The 15,637-nt window shown below is 36.4% G+C and overlaps 1 protein-coding gene across 1 annotated transcript in view; it reads right to left on the bottom strand.

Moving 5' to 3' along the window:
• Nucleotides 1–15,637, bottom strand: part of FUT8 (fucosyltransferase 8) — a 171,063-nt gene that overhangs the window by 154,750 nt on the left and 676 nt on the right. The window lies entirely within an intron of this gene.

Genomic DNA, 15,637 nt, shown 5'->3' with positions numbered 1-15,637 from the left:
GCTCAAAAACTAATAAATCTCAGTTTGTACATATCTCCTTAAATGAAAAATAGTTTGTGTACAGTCTTCCAAAAAATGTGACACTGGGCCCAAATATAAGGATTATTATAGCATAACAAGAAATGAACCCAGATATGGCAAGATATTACCTAATGTGGACAACTGCATTAGCAGTTTATGACTGTACCAGGAATTCTAAAGGGCTAAGGGAAGCTACATGTAGATGCATTACATCTATTCCCACTCCATATGGTCATACTTCTAAAATATTTATGTATTGTTGACCAAATAAATTTAGAACTTAAACTTACAGTATGTGGTTTCTTCCCACAGATTCTGTGACCCTCATTAAACACTGCAGTACTGTGATCACAGCAAACTGTGTCAAATGTGCCATCTGTATTTCTTTACACAGATTATAAACTATTACTACACTTAAGTTCAATAAACATGAAACACCATCACTATAGCTTACACAGGTGCATTTATATAACTAAAAGATGTGACAATTCTCTAATACTGGTATATGGACATCTTTGATCACATTGAACAATTATCAAAAGTAATAGTAATAATAAATAGGATAGTTTTCATTATCTGTAGGCTAGTAAAACACATTGTTCTGAAGATAATATTTAACAGAAGGGGAACATGAGAAGGTATTAAAAAATGACCAATAGGGAGTGTACTGAAAATTAGATACAAACTCCTAAATCCTCAGAAGATTCTGCTTTTACTTCTGACACTGACTTACCGAAAAATGACTAAGTCATTTTAGTTTCTGTACATAACATTTGGTAACAGATAATATTTTTGAAGTGTTATTGAATATAAATGAGAATTAACATTAAACTATACTTTTGAGTGTTCTTTTTGTCTTTATTGAAGATACAGTATTCTGTATTTATTAAGTGCACCCCGGCTTCTCTCCAAACATTATACTCTCTTATGCATTTCTGATGTACAATTATCTCCGCCAAGCAACCACATCTGCATACATTTTAAAAGAACAAAAAGACTGTATTAAGATCAAATTCATGCTATTTGAACCAGCAACAAGACCACCTTCTAGCTACTGTAATTCATAAGTTAAAATACATTGAAGACTTTTTTACATTCATTCTCTTTCAGACAGCTTTGTCTAGAATCCTGATCAAGCTAAACAACCACTTTGTTTCATGATTTTACCTAAATGAATTATAAAATGGTAATATGACATCTCAAAAACATTAAAAAAACTTCCCAGTGAAATAAAAGTACACCTAAAAAAAATGAGAGAAATAGCTCAGGAAAGTTTTTTCCCCTGTACACTGTTTATAGCAGATTATGCATCATCTATAAATGAAGTAACACTGAAACTGATGAATCACTATGGCCATATTTCGTATTATTATTTACCTTTAATTATCAGTAATATGTGTTTGAAACCATTATCAGTTCATTAATACTAACATAAAAGAATAAAAGATTAAAAAAATGTTTAATCAAGGCCCCTAAATTCAAATATCCAAACATCATAAAATATCTAATGCACACTCACTTTGTCTATCAGAGAAGGCGATGGCACCCCACTCCAGTACTCTTGCCTGGAGAATCCCATGTCCAGAGGAGCCTGGTAGGCTACAGTCCATGGGGTCGCTAAGAGTCAGACATGACTGAGAGACTTCACTTTCTCTTTTCACCTTCATGCATTGGAGAAAGAAATGGCAATCCACTCCAATGTTCTTGCCTGGAGAATCCCAGGGATGGGGGAGCCTGGTGGGCTGCCCTCTATGGGTCGCACGGAGTCGGACACGACTGAAGTGACTTAGCAGCAGCAGCACTTTGTCTATATGACAAAACTAACACACAAAGTTTAAATAACTTCATCTTGGTTATTTAAGATTTTAATATCTTTATTCATGTGACACCTTTCTCAAAGAACAGTCCAATCTTCCCTAAATGCCTGAGTAGTTATAATGAATAATTAAAATTTCTATATTTTAAATAAAGTTCATGGTCAGTTCAGTTCAGTTCAATTGCTCAGTTGTGTCTGACTCTTTGCGACCCCATGGACTATAGCATGCCAGGCTTCCTTGTCCATCACCAACTTCCAGAGCTTGCTCAAACTCATGTCCATCACGTCAGTGATGCCATCCAACCATCTCATCCTCTGTCATCCCCTTCTCCCCCTGCCTTCAATCTTTCCCAGCATCAGGGTCTTTTCAAATGCATTAGTTCTTCGCATCACATCGCCAAAGTACTGGAGTTTCAGCTTCAGCATCAGTCCTTCCAATGAATAGTTAGGATTTTTAATATCTTTACTCATGCGACACCTTTCTCAAAGAATGGTGCAGTCTTCCCTAAAGGCCTTTTTGAGTACTTACAATGAATAATTAAAATTTATGTATTTTAAATAAAGCTCATGGTGGGCAAATATAATTCCCACATATAAAAGCAAAAATCATCTTAAAAAAATTCATATAATTCAGTTATAAAAGCCAAATCCTAAGGAACAAAACCTATTCTATACTCCTTCATGACCTAGTATATTATGCAATTATTTTGTCTCTGTAAAGACTTACAAATTTATTCAATATGATCATCTATCCCAATCAACCTTCTCTACTTTTGTATTCTAGGCCAAAAGAAGTCAACTGATTTTCTCAGGGAAAACAGTCACTCTGAGGAACATGTACATTTTATGAAATCTAATGTGTTATGCTAAATATTTAATATGAATTTTTTTCCTGTCTATTAAAGAGAAACAAGTATTCTGAGTTCTAGAAAAGTATTTAAATTATGTGGTTTTTTTAATTATCAACTATCATTAGCTAAAGAGCTATTTATTGACAAACTACTAATAGAAAGGAGTTCTTCCAGATATGCTTTAAAATCTCCTTTAAAACTATTCCCACACTTACTTCTCTCCAAACCTATGATGACTGTGGGTTACCTGAAATAAACACACAAATTTTACCTTGTGCAACACATTTTCTGGCAATCACTTCTATATAGATTATTCCCAAAGGTATCTTTCTCTCTCATCCTGACTTTTTCCCTGACTTTTAGATTAACTTTCCGACCTTCTACTGGATAGGTTTAGAAAGCACATCAAGCTCAATCTATCTAGATTTCATCTTGATCTCTTTCTCCTAAGAGATACACTATATTGGTCAATGAAGTAGAGATCACTGATATTAGAAAAAAAAAAAAACAAAAAAAAAACTTCCAACCTGCCCAAAATCCTACTTTCCTTTACCACACAACAGGGGGTACAATGGGAGGAAAAATTAAAAATAAATCAAAGGAAAACTTGAACAATCAGACCTTAAAATGGGCAAGAAACAGAACAGCTCTAGGGACCTAAATATAGGAACTAATGGAAATCTCTTTATAGCAGCTGTATTAAGATAAATGAATTCCAACAATTTTCAATCTAGGTAGTTTTCGTTTCAGGTAGAATATAATAGTTAATGGCAAACCCTACTCTACTCATGGACTGTCGGCTCGACAGACAACTCCATCCATGGAATTCTCCAGGCAAGAATACTGGAGTGTGTAGCCATTCCCTTTTCCTGGAGATGTTCCCAACCCAAGGATCAAAGCCAGGTCTGCACTGCAGGCAGATTCTTTACTGTCTGAGCAACCAGGGAAACCCTGTTGTAACAATAACAATAAAAATAATTTGAAAACAAGTAACTTGAAAATATAACCCATTTAAAGCCATTAGAGAGATATTTTCAAATGCAGGATTAAATTAACTAACAGTCCAGAGAACAGCATTGTATAACTAGCCCATGTTTTTACCTAGGGAGCACTTACTGATTCTAGCTACGACGTGAGGTACAGGTGTAGATTCTACAAAAGATTTTGAAACTTTGGGAACTATAGGAACAACAAATTTATAGCCAGTTTTGTCCACGGTACAGTAGCTTAATTTGAAGGGATGCTTGTTGTTGTTCAGTAACCAAGTCTTGTCACACTCTTTGCGACCCCACAAACTGCAGCACACCAGGCTTCCCTACCTAATCACCACCTCCCGAGGTTACTCAAACTCATGTTCATTGAGTCAGAGATGCCATCCAACCATCTCACCATGTGTTGCTCTCTTCTTCTCTTGCCCTCAATCTTTCCCAGCATCAGTGTCTTTTCAAATGAGTCAGCTCTTTGAATCAGGTAGCTAACGTACTGGAGTTTCAGCTTCAGCAGGTCGTTCCAATGAATGTTCCAGGTTGATTTCATTTAGGATTGACTGGTTTGATCTCCTTGCAGTCCAAGGGACTCTCAAGAGTCTTCTCCAACACCACAGTTCAAAAGCATCAATTTTTTAGTGCTCAGTCTCCTTTACAGTCCAACTCTCGCATATGCATGGCTACTGGAAAAATCATAGCTTTAGATTATATGGACCTTTGTCAGCAAAGTAACGTCTCTGCTTTTTAATACACTGTCTAGAAGGAAATGGCAACCCACTCCAGTGTTCTTGCCTGGAGAATCCCAGGGACAGGGGAGCCTGGTGGGCTGCCATCTATGGGGTCGCACAGAGTCAGACACGACTGAAGTGACTTAGCAGTAGCAGGTTGTCATAGGTATTCTTCCAAGGAGCAAGACTCTTTTAATTCATGGCTGCAGTCACTGTCCACATTGATTTTGGAGTCCAAGAAAATGAAATCTGACACTGTTTCCACATTTTCCCCATTTGCTATGAAATGATACAACCGGATGCCACAATCTTAGTTTTGTGAATGCTGAGTTTTAGGTCAGCTTTTTCACTCTCCTCTCTCACCTTTATCAAGAGGCTCTTTAGTTCCTCTTCACTTTCTACCATTAAAGTGGTATCATCTGCATGTTTGAGATTGTTGATATTTCTCCTGGTAATCTTGATTCCAGCTCGTGATTCATCCAGCCCAGCATTTCACATGATGTACTCTTCATATATGTTAAATAAGCAGGGTGACAATATACAGTCTTGACGTACTCCTTTCCCAATTTTCAACCAGCCCATTGTTTCATGTCCAGTTCTAACTATTGCTTCTTGTCCTGCATACAGGATTCTCAGGAGGTAGGTAAGGTGGTCTGGTAATGCCATCTCATTAAGAATATTCCACAGTTCATTGTGATCCACACAATCAAAGGCTTTAGCATAGTCAATGAAGCAGAAGTAGATTTTCTTTTGGAATTCCCTTGCTTTTTTTATGATCCAGTGGATGTTGGCAATTTGATCTCTGGTTCTTCTGCCTTTTCTAAACTCAGCTTATACATCTGGAAGTTCTCAGTTCACGTACCATTGAAGCCTAACTTGAAGGATTTTGAGGATATTCTCGCTGGCATGTGAAATGGATGCAACTGTATGATAATTTGAACATTCTTTGGCATTGTCTTTCTTTGGGACTGAAATGAAAACTGACCTTATCCAGTCCTGTGGCCACTGCTGAGTTTTCCAAATTTGCTGGCATATTGAGTGTAGCACTTTCACAGTATCATCTTTTAGGATTTGAAATAGCTCAGCTGGAATTCCATCATCTCCACTAGTTTTGTTTGTAGTAATGCTTCCTAAGGCCCAACTGACTGCATATCACAGGATGTCTGGCTTAGATGAGTGATCATACCATTGTTGTTATCTGGGTCATTTAAAATCTTTTTTGTATAGTTCTATGTATTCTTGCCACCTCTTCTTAATCTCATCTGCTTTTGTTAGATAGGTCCTTGCTGTTTCTGTCCTTTTTTGTGTCCATCTTTTCACGAAATGTTCCCTTGGTATCTCCAATTTTCTTGAAGAGATCTCTAGTCTTTCCCATTCTATTGCTTTCCTCTATTTCTTTGTATTTATTCACTTAAGAAAGCTTTCTTATCTCTCCTTGCTATTCTCTGTGACTCTGCATTCAGTTGGGAATATCTTTCCCTTTCTCCTTTGCCTTTCATGTCTCTTTTCTCAGCTCTTTGTAAGACCTACTAAGACAACCACTTTGTCTTCTTGCATTTCTTCTCCTTGGAGATCATTTTGGTCACCACTTTCTGTACAATGTTATGAACCTCCGTCCATAGTTTTTCAGGCACTCTTATCAGATCTAGTCCCTTGAATCCATTCATTACTTCCACTGTATAATCACTAGGGGTTTGATTTAGGTTATAGCTGAATAGATTAGTGGTTTTCCCTACTTTCTTCAATTTGAGCCTGAATTTTGCAATAAGGAGCTGATGATCTGAGCCATAGTCAGTTCCAGGTCTTGTTTTTGCTGACTGTAAAGAGCTTCTTCATCTTCGGCTGCAAAGAATATAATCAATCTGATTTTGGTACTGACCTTCTGGTGATGTCCATGTGTAAAATCACCTCTTGTGTTGTTGAAAGACAGTGTTTGCTGACCAATGGTCATGGGATGCTAGACAGAAATTTTAAGACAGACTAAAATTTTTCAGCCCTGGATATTACAAGACAAAGTCCTATTTGAGACCTACCTTAAAGTCATAGTTTTTTTTTTTTCCCAGTGTTTGTTATATTTATATGATACATGGTTTAACACGCAAATGAGCAAGACTAAACACATCTAAAAGGCAGACTAAATTTCCCACCGTATTTAAGTCCTGAAAGAAATCCATCAAGTCCTCAATTAAAAAGCATGAAAGATTTATGCCTAAGGCAATGGCAACCCACTCCAGTACTCTTGCCTGGAAAATCCCATGGACAGAGGAGCCTGGTAGGCTGCAGTCCATGGGGTCACTAAGGGTCGGACACGACTGAGTGACTTCACTTTCACTTTTCACTTTCATGCACTGGAGAAGGAAATGGCAACCCACTCCAGTGTTCTTGCCTGGAGAATCCCAGGGATGGGGGAGCTGGTGGGCTGCCGTCTCTGGGGTCGCACAGAGTTGGACACGACTGAAGCAACCCAGCAGCAGCAACAAGCAAGAAAAAGAAGTGGACTAAGTATTACTAAAACCATAATTTAGCCATGACCCAGCTCAATCCCTAATTGTACCAGATGAAATAATAGTCCCAGAAATAATATATCCATATCAGAGGGAAGTTTCCATAATTTCCAAACTACTTTTAGACAACATATTTTCAAAATATTTTGTCACACTATCTAACAAAAATAAAGATCCTTTGAAGTGGGAAATGGCAACCCACACCAGTATTCTTAAAAACGAGGGAAAAAAAAAAAATCCTGGACATGTTAAGAGGAAAAAAATCCGCCCAATAATCAATAGGAAAAGATGAACAAAAGATGATCCAGGTATTAGTAGACAATATAATAGCTATGTTAGAATAATGACTTAAAGAAATTATTTTAAAAACATGGACAATATTGATGAAAAATAGAAAATTTACAAAGAATTTTGAAATCATAAAAAAGAATAAACTAGATATTTTGGAATCAAAATACATAAAAAATTACTAATTGGGTGTGCTTAACATCAGAATGAGTGCAGAAGACAGATTAAATAAATTGGAGGACAGTTCAAAACAAAACACATAAAATCAAGTACAAAAACAAATTAGATTGTGAAAGACACATAAAAGGCATGTGAAACACCATAAAAGGAAATGTACTAACATGTATAATTGGAGTTTCAAGAGAAAAGAGAAAGAATAGTCCAGAAGCAGTATTTAAAGAGGTAATAGCTGAGGATTTTCTAAAACCTACGATTTATCAAATCTCAGAATTGAGCTCAGTGAATTTCAAACTAGATAAAAACAAAGTCATATCTGGGCATCACGGTCAACTTGTATAACACCAAGACAAAAATTAAAATGCAAAAGTAGCCAAAGAAAAAGATAAACTTCAAGTAAAACTGCTAACTTCTCAACAAAAACTATGTAAGTTAGAAAACAATAGAATGACATGTTAAAAGTGCTAAAAAAAATTAAATTCTAATGTGCCAAATTAAATTCTATACAAGCAAACATTATCTCAACACATGTTTTAAAAGTTTTCAGAAAAAGAAAATAAAAAAACATTTATTGCCATCATATTTGCACTACCAAAAATACTAAAGGATATTCTCTAGACTGAGGGGAAATGATCAGCATGGAAGAAATAAACTGCAGGAAGGAGTAAACAACATTAGAAAGAATAAATATGTAGTCAATTATAGAGCAATATGATTAATTTGGGGCTCCCTGGTGGCTCAGAGGTTAAAGCATCTGCCTGGAATGCAGGAGACTGGGGTTGGATCCCTGGGTTGGGACGATCTCCTGGAGAAGGAAATGGCAACCCGCTCCAGTACTCTTGCCTGGAGAATCCCATGGAGGGAGGAGCCTGGTAGGCTACAGTCCATGGAGTCGCAAAGAATTGGACACAACTGAGCAACTTCACTTCACTTCATGATTAATTTAAATCAAAATTATAATAACATAATGCATACTTTGTAACAGACAGTAGGTTAAAATACAGTCCTAAATACCTAGCAAGTTAAAAAGAAAAATCACAAAAGAAATTTGAAACTATTTTTGACTGAATATCAATTAAAGTAAGTCACTGACAGAATTGTCAAGATGCAACTGTGCTCTCTACAGCTGTGATTAGTTGATTAGTGTGAAATTTATAGCTCTCCAGGCATATGTTAGGAAAAAAGCAAGGCTTAAAATCAATAATATAAAAATTCTTTCTGAAAAAGCTTTAAACAGAAAGAAAGGGGGAAAAAAAAAAACCTCCAAAGATACTACAAGAAGGAAATTAACAAACTAAGAATAGAAATCAACAAAATACAAACATACAATAGGGGGGAAAAAAACAGGAGAAGTTCTTTGAAAAAATAAATAAAATCAATAAACTGTTTGCAAGATAAAAGGGGAAAATATAAACAAATCAAGAATGAAAAAGGAAAAAGTACTACAGATATTATAGGTATAAAGTAGAAAAGTAAAAAGGAATTATGAACAGCTTTATGCTAATACATTTGAAAATCTTGATAAAATGGACCACTTTTTGAAAAATCCATTTTCCAAAACTGACATTAAAAAAAAAAGAAAATATGCATGGTCCAATTTCTATTAAAAAAGAAAAACAAATTTTTTTTTTAGAATCTGAAGCCTTCCCACATGTCTCCTGTCTCTACGAAAACCAACCTATGTTTCTCCCCCCACTCACCCAAAATAAAGACTTCAGGCCCAGGCAGCTTCACTGGTGAAATTGTAACAAAGATATAAAATAGAATGGATTCCAATTTTACACAAACACTATCTGAGAATAAAATTTTTCTGTATAACCTTAAAACTACCCTAAAGACACTGTAAGAAGGAAATATTACAGGTAAGCATGTCTTGTTAACATAGCAAACAATCCACTAGCAAATTTAATACAGCTATATATGAAAAGGTTAATACAAATTCCAGGGAGAAAGCATCTGATTGTTAGACTGAGAAGACTAGGAATATTGACTAAAAATCTCACTAAGATATTCTAACATAGGAAAGGAATATTTTCCATATGGAAAAGTAAGACATTCTTGATAGCACAAGGAATAATGGATGGAAGACTGCAAAAATAAAAGTTAAAAAAAAAAAAAGGTGGGGGGCAGGTTATAGCTAGATGCTCTATATACTCCAATCTATTCACTTGCTATAAGAATAGAATCAGTATGCTCTTCTAATGAAAAGACCCTTGCTCCTTGGCAAAAAAGCTATGACAAACCTAGACAGCAGATTCTAAAGCAGAGACATCACTTTTCTGACAAAGGTCCATATAGTCAAATCTATGGTTTTCCTAGTAGTCGTGTATGGATGTGAAAGTTGGACCATAAAGAAGGATGAGCACTTAAGAATTCATGCTTTGGGACTGTGGTGCTGGAGAAGACTCTTGAGAGTCCCCTGGACAGCAAGGAGATCAAACCAGTCAATCCTAAAGGAAATCAATCCTTTATTCATTGGAAGGGACTGATGCTAAGGCTGAAGCTCCAATACTTTGGCTACCTGATGCATAAGCTGACTCATTGAAAAAGACTCTGATGCTGGGAAAGACTGAAGGCGTGAGGAGAAGGGGACGACAGAGGATGAGTGGTTGGATGGCATCACCAACTCGATGAACATGAGTTTGAGCAAACTCTGGGAGATGGTTGACAGACAGGGAAGCCTGGCATGCTACAGTCTATGGGGTCACAAAGAGTCGTACACGACTGAGCGACTCAATACAAGTACACTCTTTACAAATGAGACAAGCATTTATGGAGAAGGTTGCCTACAGCAAATCCTCTAAACAACCAGCAGGAACAAAGGCATCTTCAATTTCTAATATCAGTTTCGCAAACTGAAGTAAGGTATGACCTACGAAAAACTGCATCAGTTTCCTTCCTACCCATGGCAGTGTTTCATACTTTCGTTGTATCAGACAAATTTTTCCACTGGAAGATTCATGATTTGGCTCTAATCCAACTGAGGAGACTAGCATGTAGCTCAGAAACACAGATAATCGTAAGTTAATTATATCTTCATGTAAAATTTAGCTTATAGCTAATATCTAAATTCCAGAAGAAATCTTTTCTTTCCTAGACCAAAAAAAGAAAAAAAAAAAAAAAGGCTACAAATTCACACTGAATTTTTAAAATTATGCTCCCCAAAATAAATGGAACTAGAATAAGGAATTAAGAGGAAAGCTTTCAGTTAAGCACTCCTTAAATTTTACAAGTTCTGTCCAGTTCTGACATCTGTCAATGAGGTTCACTGCTCACGGAGTTTCAGAACAAGTTTCAGTAATTTTCCAGGTGTTTTCTGCTAATTTCTACTCTGAGAGGCAGAATGGCAGGTTCAAATCCTAAGAAGCAAAGATTCTGTAAACTGATAGCAACTTCACATTAGTAAAAGTTGAAACAAGACAAATATGAAATTTGAAAAGGCATTCCTGTAGGGTGGTACGCTAAAAAGCGATGACTTCTAAGCTTTTAAAGAAGGATATTACATGTATACTCAAGATGCTGGCAATCAACAAGTAAGAAAAGGATGACTGGGGAAAGCCAGATAAAAGCATGGAGGAAACATGGGAAAATAAGCAGATGTACCTTGGTACCAAAGCCATGCAATTCAATCATTAATTAAGGTCAACAACACCTCGTCTAGATTAATACTGTATTTCCCAGTTAATTTCACTCCAGTCAAGTACATGGCCGAATCTACCTGAAAATCTAAATCTTCCTCAACCATTTTCACAGTGATACGCCTCTGCTGAAAAACCAATTATGATTTCTTGTTATCTATCAACCAAGCCTATACTAAACTCTGGCTGTTCAAGACCACTACAATGTGACCTAATTTATTCAACATTATATCTAGAGATGAGAACTGTGGGTCAAAATGGCTACAAATTCTTTGCAGTTCCTACTTCTATTCCCTGCATGTGGAAAGTCCCTTTGACTTGCAAAGATTAACAGAATGTGGCAGAAGTGATACTGTGTAACTTTTCATGCTTGGCCTCAAGAGGATTTGCAGTTTCTACTTTTGCCTGCTTAGAACACTGCAAGGTAAGAAACCAGGGCTATCCTTCTAGAGAAGCCAGATAGAGGGGAAGCAGCTGACGGTCCCTTAATCACCAAACATGAGTCAGGTCATCAGACTGCCCAGTCACAATGAAGCTACCAGATGGCTACAACCACATCAGTGACCAGTCCAGCTGAGGCCAACTGAAATAGAATAATCAGAAGCAAATAAATGTTTATTGGTTTATGCTACTATGTTTTTATTTTATATCTATGCATATATATATATATAATCCATTTTGTTATATATGATACCCCAGTTTTTAAAAAAGAATTCAATAAGAAAACAAATAACTCAATTTATAAATAAGCAACAAATCTGAGTAGATACTTCACCAAAGCACATATATGAATAGGAAATAAGCACATAAAAAAAATGCTCACCGTCATTAATCATTACAGAAATGCAAACTGAAACTATAGGAGATGACACTACAGATCTATTAAAACAGCTACAGTAAAGACACCTGACAGCAGCATGTGCTAGCAAAGGAGAGAGCTGTAACTCTCAAGCACTGCTGGTGGAAATAAAAAATAGTTCAAGTACTCTGGAGAACATTTGGGTAGCCTCTTATATAAAGTTAAAATGCACTTACACATGACCCAGCAACTCCACTCCCAGGTATTTACCCAAGAGAAACAAAAACTCACACGCAGAAACTCAGGACAAATGCTTTTAACAGCGTCATTCATAATAGCCCCCCAAATGGAAATATTAACATCTTTCAACTGGTGAATGCATTTAAAGACAACAACAACACTGACACAAACATACTATGGAATACTGCTCAAAAACGAACTATCAGAACACAAAGCAGCACTGATGAATCTCAAATATACCATGCTAAATGAAAAAGAAAAGACTTACAGGCTACCTACTGCATGATTCTAGTTATACGACATTTTGGAACAGAAAAGAAACACAGAATAGAAAACAGATCAGTAGATGCCAGGGACAGAAGGTAGAATATAATTTTAACTACATAAGGGAACAACAGAATTCTGGAGTGAGACAGAATTCTATAATTTGATTGCGGTGCTGGTTACATGACTGTAAGAATCTGTCAAAATTCATAGACATTTATGCTAAAAGGAGTGAATTTTACCATATAGGAATTATTCATTAACAATTCAGAATTAAATATACATATAGATACACACAGAAATACACACAGCATGATGCTTTTGAACTATGGTATTGGAGAAGACTCTTGAGAGTCCCTTGGACTACAAGGGGATCAAATCAAGTCAATCCTAAAGGAAATAAACCCTGAATATTCATTGGAAGAACTGATGCTGAACATGAAGTTTCAATACTTTGGCTACCTGATGTGAAGCGCCAACTCATTGAAAAAGACCCTGACGCTGAGAAAGACTGAAGGCAACAGGAGAAGCGGGTGGCAGAAAATGAGATGGTTGGACAGCATTATTGATTCAATGGACATGAATTTGAGCAAACTCTGGGAGACAGTGGAAGACAGAAGAGCCTGGCATGCTTGCAAAGAGTCAGATATGACTTAGCGACTGGAAAACAACAACATACAGCAACCTCCCCAGGTTGATCTAAAACATTTGTATCCCTCAGAGTAATGATCTTCAAATTATTTTCCTAAATTTGTAGTCCTATCAATGAGACTAGCAAACACAAGCTAGAGGGTTGGGCAATTGCTTTTTAAAAATGACTGTCCTGAATGTTTAAGTAAATCAGACTTCTGACTTACTTTCCAATTTCAAGCAATATACCCTATCTAAAAGAAATAACCTAACTTTACAAGACATCTGAATTAGGTGGTTCCAGTGATAAAGAATCCGCCTGCCAATGTAGGAGACACAGGAGATGCAGATTTGATACCTGGGTCAGGAAGATCCCCTGGAGGAGGAAATGGCAACCTACTCCAGGATTCTTGCAGGGATAATCCCATGGGCAAAGGAGCCCGGTGGGCTATACAGTCCATAGATTTGCAAACAGTCTGACACGACTCAGCATGCACGCATGCAGGCTTCTGGGTTACTTTCTAATTCCAATCCACATACCATATCTCAAAAAAATAATCTAGCTTTACAGACATCTGAATTAATTCTACACAGTCTACCTTCTGAACAAATCTTCTTATTAAAAAAAGACACAGAAAACTGAGTATGAAATATTACAATAAAGGGAGAAAAAGAAACCGATGCCACTAGCACCTCTACTGCTCTTCCTTTGGTATCAGGGACTTTAAAATAAAATCTCTTTGGAGAAAACACAAATGGTCCTATCAATAAAGTTGATGGAAAGGCCTGAGGAAGTTTTCTTCCCTAATTAATTACATTTCTTAAAATTATTTGTGTGTGTCTATATAGGCTCATTTGCTCCATCTGTGCTTTCAGATTGTATATATGCTCTATAACATGACATATTAAATGTCTACACTCTTAGAAGTTGTCTCTACATCTGAGAAGCTGAGAACTTAATTCTTCAGAAACATGAAAGACTACAAAGAAAGTGACTTAAGAAACTCAAAGATTATTTTTCAGAAGGAATAACTCATATTAAGGCAAGTTTTCCTTCATGCAATAGAAACAAATATTAGATTGGCCAAAAAGTTCATTCAGGATGTCTCCATGACATCTTAAAGAAAATCCTGAACAAACTTTTTGGCCAACCTAATGCCTGGCAGTTAGAAATAAGCCAACTGAAGTATCAGTACTTAAGTTGAAATTAGGGGGAAAATTGGCAATTTTTTATAAGCCTAAATTAAGAGGCAATTCTTTTTTCAAGGAGCAAAATTCCTATAATATAGAATAAGATCTTACTACAAGGATTCTCCAAAATTAACTACTCTTGCTGATTTGCTACATGAGATGTTTTGTTGAGATTTCTGAATCATTTACTTCTCACTGGTTTCTACCCAAGAGTGAAAGTGCAAGTCACTCAGTTAGTCCATGGAATTCTCCAGGCCAGAATACTGGAATGGGTAGCTGTTCCATTCTCCAGGGTATCTTCCCAACCCAGGGATGGAACCCAAGTTTCATGCATTGCAGGCAGATTCTTTACCAGCTGAGCCACAAGGGAAGCCCCTCTATTCAGAGGCAAAACAATTCACCAGTTCCCTGGCTGTCCACTCAAACTGCCAGGATTCAAAGTAAGTGCCATCATTTGTGAAAACTGTAATCTTGGGAAAAATTAAATCACTTAATATTCTGTTGATTCCTTATCTGTAAAATGGTTATAAAATCAGAACCAGCATCCCATCAAAAAGTTGCGGAATTCAATGAGATAATATAAAGTCCTTGGCATAGTACTTGGCACAAAATAAACTCTCAACAAATGACAGCTATTGTTACCATCTTCTAATTATCAATCTTTGGTTCCCATAACAAATGAGTAAGACTCTACTGAAAGACCATCCTTTCCATGATCCTCCCTGGCTCTTCTCAACAAGGAAATAAAATGATACACAAATTTCAAAAAGTTATCTGTCTGCTTTCTAATTCCTGATTACTTTGTACTTTGCTGATTGGTACTACTCCTACAAATAACAGGGATGATGTTTCATTCATTGTTGTAAAACTCATTTAACACATATCCCAGCTTTCCAAAGAACATAAAGAGATCAAAAATAATATCAGGGTGAAGAAAAGTTATGGAACTAAACAAAAGGAAAGAACTGAGTTCTAGGTAAAGAGTGAAGGGCAGTGAGGCACCAAGGGTGGATGATGCTGCCACCTACATTTCCTCATAGAATGTAGAAATGTAGAAGGCTGTAGAAATGGAGAAGGCTCCTCAGCCTCCACAGCATCACTCTCTCAGTTCTCTTTCTCCAATTACTCTGAAGGCTCCATGCACAACAGAACGCTTCCACTTTCAACTCCTCAGTTTATTTGTTTCTCAAAAAAGAAATGACTTAGTATTCTTTTTCTCTACACTACTTCCCTTAGAGCCAATTACCACCTGTAGATGAGTCTCAATTTTTCATCTTCTCAAATCTTCAACTGCTCTCTTGAGAGACAGCAAGCATTAACTATACAATCACTTTCACATTTAAGTATGAGGAATGAGAAGATACTAAAGAACTTCTAAATTCAATAACTTTGAAAACAAATATAGATTATCTATTTAACACCTCATTCACTTGCCCCCCAAAATACAGAACTTTGTTTTTCCCCAAAGTTGATGACTAACAGATATTTGTCACATTTTTTAATA

This window comes from Budorcas taxicolor, chromosome 10 (genome assembly GCF_023091745.1).
Source record: "Budorcas taxicolor isolate Tak-1 chromosome 10, Takin1.1, whole genome shotgun sequence".
Taxonomy (NCBI): Eukaryota; Metazoa; Chordata; class Mammalia; order Artiodactyla; family Bovidae; genus Budorcas; species Budorcas taxicolor.
Note: the sequence above shows the minus strand (reverse complement) of the source record. Positions and strands in the feature narration are given on the sequence as shown.